The sequence below is a fragment of the Pteropus vampyrus genome, unplaced genomic scaffold, assembly GCF_000151845.1.
Source record: "Pteropus vampyrus isolate Shadow unplaced genomic scaffold, Pvam_2.0 Scaffold11, whole genome shotgun sequence".
Classification (NCBI taxonomy): Eukaryota; Metazoa; Chordata; class Mammalia; order Chiroptera; family Pteropodidae; genus Pteropus; species Pteropus vampyrus.
The window spans coordinates 18006187-18015716 of record NW_011888792.1 but is presented as its reverse complement, the minus strand read 5'-3'; positions in this window follow the sequence as shown (position 1 = coordinate 18015716).

Genomic DNA, 9530 nt, shown 5'->3' with positions numbered 1-9530 from the left:
GTTAAGGTTATGTATGAAAGCCGTATGAAAAGTAATGTATTTGGAATCAGTGGCTTCATCATAACCCTCAGTGCTGCTCCCCTAGATAAGCACCATAACCTGACCTACAAAGGTTGTGCCCAACAATACACATACTCATTCATTCCAACTTTTGAATATCTCGTCAGGGAATTCACAACTTGTAAATCCCAAATCTCGACTTCAGCTCAAGGATCCCTGGCTGGGGGCCAATGAGACCAACATAAAGATTTTGCAGCAGAGACCGCTATGAGAAAGCAGGATTAAAAAATTGTTTAGTTTCTCTCTTAATCTATTCAGTTTTAAAGTGTCTAAGGAAGACCATATGGAAAGAAGTTAGCAGCAACTTCTAATGGCATATGAGCTCAGTTTATCCAATAGAATGAATGATTAAATGGAGATCTTTCTCAGAGTTCATGGTGTATAGACAAGTATAAAAAAAATGAGTCACTAGTCCCTCTCATGGATGACAGTACTGTACCAGGTGCAGCCTGAGTGTAGGAAGGAGTGGGACAGAAAGGGGAAAAAGTCTCATGGTCAGAAAAAATGGGCTCCATTGAACCTAAAGAGGAAACCCTGACACTTTCTTACATTTCCAAAACAATTAATATTCTTATAATCCCAAAGTCCAATGTTATACTTCTTTTCTTCAGCTTCTTCCGAATGTCTTACATGTGCTCAAGAAAGCCTTGTTTAGAACAAATTTTATCTCACATTTTGGAGCATAATAAAATAAGTGTCAAGGAGTGTGGGAGATGCATACTATTCAGTTTCAGGTCATTAGTTCTTAACCTGATGATAATGGGGAGAAGCCTAAGGCATTTCAAAGTTAGAAAAGAGTCTGTAACAGTGGAGGTAAGTCTACAAGCAATGGAGACAGCTTGAACTGGCTTCCTTAAGATTTTTTAATCCTTCTTTTTTCTCATAGCTATCTTGGCTGCAAAATCTTTGTGTTGGCCTCACTGACCCCCATCCAGGAATCTTTGAGCTGAAATCTACGTTTGGGCTTTATAAGTTGTGAATTCCCTGGCAAGACACTCAAAAGTTGGAATGAATATGTTTACTGTTGAGCATATTTCTGAAAAGATTTTCTTAGCTTTTAGAAAATCATCAGAAATAATCTTCTTAAAAAAAAAAAAAAAGCTTAAAAGACAACCACTCTGGTATTTTAAAATTACCTTTCATTTTATTCTGCCTTCAATGGTAAAGTAACTTTGTATATTTCCTTCCCTCTTTCTTTTGATACTTTCTATTAAGATTGCTCTCAGGAAAGGACTTCATATTTGTCATTAACAGTTTTGTATGAATATTAGCATGTTTTATTTCTGATTGTGGAACTAAATCATTATTGCCTGTTTAGGGAATATCAAGTTTTAGTTGGTGCTTTTGGGTAGGAAAATTTTCTATATTGGTCAAAATCATACAACCACATTTTAAGAGACCATAGAACTTATAAAGCCCACAAACTTCTGTTTTTCCTGAGGTGTTGAGAAAGCATCTTAGTATTGTGAAAAAGTGCTGGACTTGGAGTTCACTAGACTTGGTTTTATTTCCTGGATCCACCATTTACTAATGGCATGACTGTGAGTACTATAGTTATTCTCTCCGAGCTTCAGTGTCATCATCTATAAAATAGCAGCTAACAAATACTTTATTACAGGGCTGTGAGTATTAGTAGCAATTTGTTTAGATGCTTTGCTTCTCAATAGATGGTGGCTACAATGTATGGAAATAACACACAGAAAAAACAATATGGTAAGAGATAAAAAAGTCTGCAACAGTGATGGTAATAAGCTTTAATATTGTTTTATATATATTGCCTTGTTTAAGCCTCACAATAACACATTCACTGCCCCCATTTCACAGATGTAGAACTGAGACAAAAGTAGCTCAGCAACTTGATCAAGGCTATTCAGCTGGCAATTGATGGAGTAGGTGAAATCAGTGAGCAGTCTCCAGAGGCTGCTCTTAAGCTCTAGTCCAGACTATCTCTCCTGCTTATGGCAACAGACATGGGTGTGGGGTGCATATATTTGAGAATCTTTAGCTTTGATGATATTTGATTTTGTATTTTTGTGAAATGTAAATTCACAGAATTTCATTAGTATGTGCAACATTATCTTATCCATAAGTTTTGTCCTGATACTAAAAAAGGATTTTTCCCTTAATGCTTGCTTTTCAGTTTAGTAAACAAATAACTTATTCATAGTCTTATTATGTTCTAGGCATTGTACTTAGCTCATTAGCCTTGAAGAGCTCACAGTCTAGATGAAGAAATACATGCAGAACCAGATCATTTAAACATGAATATATTATGGGGTAAAACATAGGTGTATCTTGGGTGCCGTGGAACGAACTGTAAGGAAGGAGGTCTTTGGTCAATCTGGGAAAACAGCAAGTGCTTCTTAGAGGAGACGACCATAGTAAGTCTTGATGAGTAGGTGAGAACTAGCCAGACCAAGGAAGGTGGAGTGGAGGTTCCTATCAGATGGAAGAGTATGGAGGCAGAAAACAGCATGGGCATAAGAGGCAAGGTGGTGGTGCACAGAATTCAAGCAATTGGGACTTTCTAAACTTAGATGTACATAGGGCAGAGCTGTGACAGAAGCAGACAGGTGGGGCCCAGGGCATGGACTGCCACACACTTTCACACTGAGCAGTCTCGTTGGTTGGCTGTCATTATGTACATTATGAGAACTATAGAAGGGTTAATAAGGAGTTAAATTGTCAGATCTTCCTCTAGCTCCACTGTGGAGAATAGAGAGGAAACAGGGACATGATTTATCTCCTGGTTCCCCTTTTATCAACCAATATCCTTTGCAGAAGCTTTTCATTAACTTATTATTTTTTTCCTTTCTTCTCTTTCCCTGCCTTTTGTTTCTATAATCCAATGGGGAGATCAGAATTTAATAACTAAATGCAGTAACTTATGATAGCTTCTGCCCTTTTTATCCTTTTTCAATCCTTCTTCTGTATGTTTAATTTGATTTATTTAGACTTCCATTTTATAGCTATGTCTGAGTGAGTTTCATTCTCTGACTAGCCCTGGAGACCTGGCTCATGTAAGCTTAGGGGTCCTGGGCTTTACCAGATAGTCTATTGGAATTCTCCCAGAAGTGAAATAAGAATCCCCAAATCCCAAATCTGAAAATTGTCTGTATTGTTTTCAGTAAAGCCTAGAAAAATATTGGAGCCAAAGAACTTAGGAGAGTAATGCGAGGAGATAAGAGAGAGAATTTGCTCTTCGTAAATAGAAAGCTTGGGTTCCCTAGAGTGGAGAGAGTGAAGCGGGCCGATTTATACATAAAGCTCATAGTGAGTAAAGCTCAGAGTTACCTTCTGGATTGTCTTTCTTAATTACACAAGGAGCGCACAAGAAAACTCATTCCCCTTATACAGTTCAATTCTGCATGGTGAAGCAATGGTTCTCAAAGGGCATAGAAGGCATGATCAAAACCAGCTCTGAGCCTTTTCAAACACAGAGTTTTGTGGACACTCTCCCGCTGCTCACTCCTCGCCCAGAATGTCCCGTTGAAAGTTATTGCCAAAGTGAGTTACAGTTGCTAATAGAGTTGTGTCATATCCCTCAGGTGCATCTGAGTATATAAAAAGGAAGAGAACTACTGTAAGCATCCTTTGGTATATGCTGTGGTGTGCAGGGAAACCTACCAGAAACCAGGGGTGATTTTGCAAAGATGGCAGTCATGTTTCTTCCAGTTCTCCACTGTCAGTTGTATTTTCTTTTGTGACAAAAGATGTAGCAGCTTACAGTATGTCATAAGTCAAAGGCTGTTCTCTTACTTTAACTAGTGTGCAGAAGGCAAGGACTATGTCTTATTTATCTTTCTATTCTGACTGTTTCTTACAGTGCCCAACAAATGTACAGTAAAATGAATGAGAAATGATCTTGGAAGGGTGGTAAGCAAACAAGCAAAGATTTTATAAACTTCTAATTATTTAAAACACTGCATTTTCCTACCAAAATGTTTGAATTTGGCCTTTCATACATTAAGCATTTGGCTTATTTGATAATTACTACTCTGTTATCTCACACTTAGAAAACCTAACATTATAAATAAAACTAATTCAAGATCTTTAAAGCAACTGTTGATTTTCAAATACTCCTCCCCCGCCCCCTACCTACGACAAATAATACTCTTTAGAGAATATTTTCCCCCCACAGGTTTTTTTGTTTTGTTTTGTTTTTAGTTTGTCTTGTACTAAACAACAGTAATTTGATGGTGAAGACGTTTAAATCATGCACTTTAGTGTGATTCCCAGAGCTAGAGAAGACCAGCCACCGTGATTGAAGCATTGGATTGAATCTCTGCTACCAGGTGGCATTTGAAATATAATAGGCACACAGTCGTCAATTCCAGCTAGAGGTTTGCATGCTAAGGGTAAGCTTTTCAGTCATGGAAAATGGGTGGTTACTTGAAATTCTTGCATAGTTCTTAGTGGCTTATAAAGGTTCAAGAAAAAAACATTTACGCAAATCCCATTTAGGATAAAATTTGTAATGAAACCGTATAAATGTACTGCTTGCATCCCAGTATTATTGCTATTTTCTACATGTGCTGTGTGTTTGATTTTTAAACACATACCTCTGAAATCAGAACCGGCACTGTATTTCTCAATCTATGATGTTTAAATGACTTTGTTCTAATCATTCTTGAAAAACACAATCATTAGGAAATGGTTTCCCACATCCCAAAAGCTTTTAAGCATCATGGGATTTAAAAAATTTTCCTAATGAATGATTTGTTCTTCCTTTCTGTGCTGTATGCTACAATTGGTTCAGAGTAAAAGTACTTTGAATTTCCTGCTCCATGTCAGAGTAGTGCTGAAATAATACATACTTGATAGGATGAAGCTGTTTTCCATGTTTCTATAACTTCCAGAATCCATCTGGATCCGTTCAACCATGTTCAGTGTTTTTAAATGCCAAATGAGAGCTTCACAAGAGCCCCTTGAGGAAGCAGAGATGACATTTGCCATGCTCTGCTAATATCAACTCAGGAAGAAGAATATATCTTGCAACACATTTATCCTGATAAACATGATGATGGGAAAATTTTTGTTTAAGCATTGGCAGTATGTATTTACTACTACATCTGTATACAGGCTGTCAGGTCGCATAAAACAGGCCATAGCAGAAGACATTTGCAGGGAATAGGTTATGTAATGAGATCAAGCCAATGAAAAAGTCTGGCATCCAGCTGTAATTCTACTAACAGTGTGGAGAGTCTGCTTGTTCACTCAAGTCAAGGATTTTTTCTTTTTGGTCATTGTTCACGAAATTACATTGTTATACTCTTCAGCTATTCGATGAGCCAATAGGAGTATAAAATGGATTAAAATAGGAAGAAAAGGAGAAGGGCCTCGGGCTGTAGAATTTATGGCTGGAGAACTCTAGATTATATGCAGGTAAATTTCCTAAGTAGAAAAGGACCACAGAGTCTTGAGTCATTCAGAAATAAATATACCATTCTAAGTTTATGATGTTCACAAAGCCCTGTTGTATTATAACTCTCATTCTCACAAATATAGGACACTAGCGTTTAGAACAGCCTGAAAAATCATTTCAATGAGGGAGATATCAAAAACTACTGAAGCAGAGATTCCTTAAGTATAAGTTAGTAGGTTTTCAATCACTTTAGTTTCACAATTTGACACTATTAAGGCTAATTTATAGATGCCTGCTAGCCCAGCTACCATTAAGAATCTATCAGTATTTCCACTATAAATTCCATTTTTCAGGGGTCAATAACTTGGTCATAAAAATTCACTGCAGGCTGAATTCAAATCTTGAAGGGAAATCTATTTTCTTATCCCAATGGAAGAGTTTGCTCACGTTTCTGATACTAAGATGGTCAGAGACCAAAATTGTAGAATATGCATAAGCTTTCATTTCTGAAAATTTAATATCAATCCTGGTGCAGTCAAATATGGTGATATGTACAAGTATTTTACTTATTTTTTGGCTTGCCTTTTCTTCTCCTTCCTCCCTCACCTCTCCTCCTTCTCCTCCTACTCCCCTTTCTTTTTTTGTATCATGGTCCTGAGTGGAAGTTGATCCTTCTAACATCATCAGCATACTGACTTTGCTTAGTGAAGAAAGAGAAGGGAGGTCGGAGTTTTACATATATCCATTAGCTATTACGCTCTGGGCTCCTTTTCCTTCTGACTCCCTATAATCTTCAGCATTGAAATGTTCTGCGCAGAAACATTATAAAGTCACTTCAATAAGTTGGGAAAGCTATAAACTCTTGCTTTGTGGTTGAGTGAGAAAACTGATCTACCGATCTATTAACATTTTTTTGACTAACCAGCAAGATATTTATCAACATTCCCTACATTTATGAAATGCATAGTAATTATGAAGGAGCGACATATAAATACAGTGAAACTAGTAAGGAATTAACTAATTCTAAGTTTTCTTGTTGCTTGAGATCTTTTAGATCTAGCTTAATTTCTTTCAGGGCCTAACTCTCTGGGCATATTCTGAAAGGCAAAGGCAAGTCTACTTTTGGACTAAACTAATTTTTCTGCAGTTATACACTACTGAAAGTTCCTCTTTTCTTTTTCTGGGGGGAAAGACAGTCAATCTGTTTATCATGGACCACGAAACTATTCAAAATGTTGTAGAGCTACTCTCCATGCATGCTTAAAGGCGATGGGTAAAAGAGAGAGGAAAAACTCTCAGATATAACTATAAGAAATCAGGGCAGGATAATTCCAAATATTTTGTCCTGTTTTAGTAAATTTGGTAGGAGAATTAAGAAAATTCTGACACACATTGCTTTTTAGAAGTATAAACATTTTCAGTTCCAACCCAAAGTTTTCCATTGGTGTGCATAAAATTTTGACCTGTGTATTTCTAGCAGCTCCTCCTCCTAGTGCGGGGTCCTGACTGATGGGTTTCTTTTTTCTGAATATCTGATGCTGCCATGCCTCATGTTGCTCCCCTAGACACTTCCTAGCTAACCTGGCAAACCTCCCTCAAGTTTCAGGCACTGAGGAATCTGGTGTGCCTTGCTGCCCCCTACTGGTGACCAAAGACTGGTGACCAAAGACTGGCCTTCAAGCAATCTTAGATTTTTAAAAATTAATACCAGCATTCCAGAGGTACTTCTTATGGAAGCTTTTTTTTAAAAAAATTAATTTTAAAATTAGCATTGACATTCAATATTATTTTATATTAGTTTCAGGTGTACAGCATAGTGGTTATACATTTACATAATTTATGAAGTAATCCCCCCACCAATTAGTCTAGTACCTACCTGGCACTATACATTGTTATTACAATATTAATGACTATATTCCCTATGCTTTATTTTACATCCTCATGACTATTTTGTAACTACCAATTTGTACTTCTTAATCCCTTCCCCTTTTTCACCAAGTCCTCCCATCTGACAATCATCAGTTGTTCTCTGTATGAGTATGTTTCTGTTAGGTTTGTTCAATTTGTTTCATTCTTTAGATTCCACATTTAAAAGATCGTATGGTATTTGTCTATGTCTGACTTATTTCACTTAGCCTAATAACCTCTAGGTCCATCCATGTTGTTGTAAATGGTAAGATTTCACTTTTTATAGCCAAGTAATATTCCATTGTATATATATACCACTTCTTTATCCAATTGTCTATTGATGGGCACTTAGGTTGCGTCCACATCTTGGCTATTGTAAATGGTGCTCAAGTGAGCGTAGAAGTGCATATATTTTTTCGAATTCATGTTTTGGATTTCTTCAGTTAAATATCCAGAAGTGAAATTACCAGGTCATAAGGTAGTTCTATTTTTAATTTTTTGAGGAAACTCCAAACTGTTTTCTATGGTGGCTGTACCAATTTGCATTCCCACCAACAATGTATGAGGGTTCCCTTTTCTCCATATCCTCGCCAATGCTTGTTGTTTTTTGATTTACTGATGATAGTCGTTCTGATGGGTGTGAGATAATATCTCACTTGGTTTTAACTGGCATTTTTCTGATGGTTAGTGACATTGAACATCTTTTCATATGTCTTTTGGCCATCTGTATTTCCTCTTTGGAGAAGTATCCGTTCAGACCTTCTGTCCATTTTTTACTTGGATTTTTTTTGGTGTTGAGTTTTATGAGTTCTTTATAAATTTTGGATATTAACCCCTTATCAGATATATCACTAGCAAATATCTTCTCCCATTCAGTAGGCTATTTTTTCATTTTGTTAACGGTTTCTTTTGTTGTACAACTTTTTAGTTTGATATAGTCCTATTTGTTCATTTTTTTCTTTTGTTTCCTTTGCTGGAGGAGGTATATCAGAAAAAATAGTACTAAGAACAATGTCAGAGAGTTTACTGCCTATGTATTCTTCTAGGAGTTTTATGGTTTCAGGTCTTATATTTATGTATTAATCCGTTTTGTGTTTATTCTTACATATGGTATAAGAAGGAGGTCCACTTTCATTTTTGCATGTTTTCCCAATACCATTTATCAAATAGACTATCTTTGCACTATTGTATATTCTTGCTTCCTTTGTTATAGATGAAATGACCTTATACCATAGATTTATTGCTGGGCTCTTTATTCTGTTGCATTGATCTATGTGTCTATTTTTATGCTTGTACCATGCCATTTTGGTTTCTATAGCCTTGAAGTATATAGTTTGATATCAGATAATGTGATAACTCAAACTTTTTTCTTCTTTCTCAGAATTGTTGTGGCTACTCGAGATCTTTTTTGGTTCCATATAAATTTTTAGATTATTTATTCTAGTTCTGTGAAAAATACCATTAGTATTTTGATAGAGATTGCATTTAAATTTATAGAATGCTTTGAAAGTATGGACATTTAAACAATGTTAATTCTTCTGATCCATGACATCATATATCCTTCCATTTATTTGTGTCCTCTTCAATTTCTTTCCTCAATGGCTTATAATTTTACAAGTACAGGTCTTACACCTCCTTGGCTAAATTTATTCCTAGGTATTCTATTTTTTTTATGCAATTGTAGATGAGACTATTTTCTTAATTTCTTTTTCCGAGAGTTCATTATTGATGTATAAAAATTTAACCAATTTCTGAATATTAATTTTGTATCTTGTTACTTAATTTATCAGTTCTAATGGTTTTTTGGGGGGAGTCTTTAAGGCTCTATTTAGTATCATGTCATCTGCAAATAATGACACTTTTGCTTCTTCCTTTACAATTGGGATGCCATTTATCTATCTATCTATCTATCTATGTATCTATTTATTTATGTGTATAGAACTTCCAAAACTATGTTGAATAAAAGTGGTGAAAGTGGACATCCTTATCTTGTTCCTGATCTTAAGGAAAATGCTTTTAGCTTTTCCCCATTGAGTATGATATTAGCTGTGAGTTTGTCACATATGGCTTTATTACGTTGAGGTATGTTACCTCTATTCTCACTTTGCTGAGAGTTTATCATAAATGGATGTTGGATTTTGTCAAATGCTTTTTCTGCACCTATTGATATGATCATATGATTTTTATCTTTCAATTT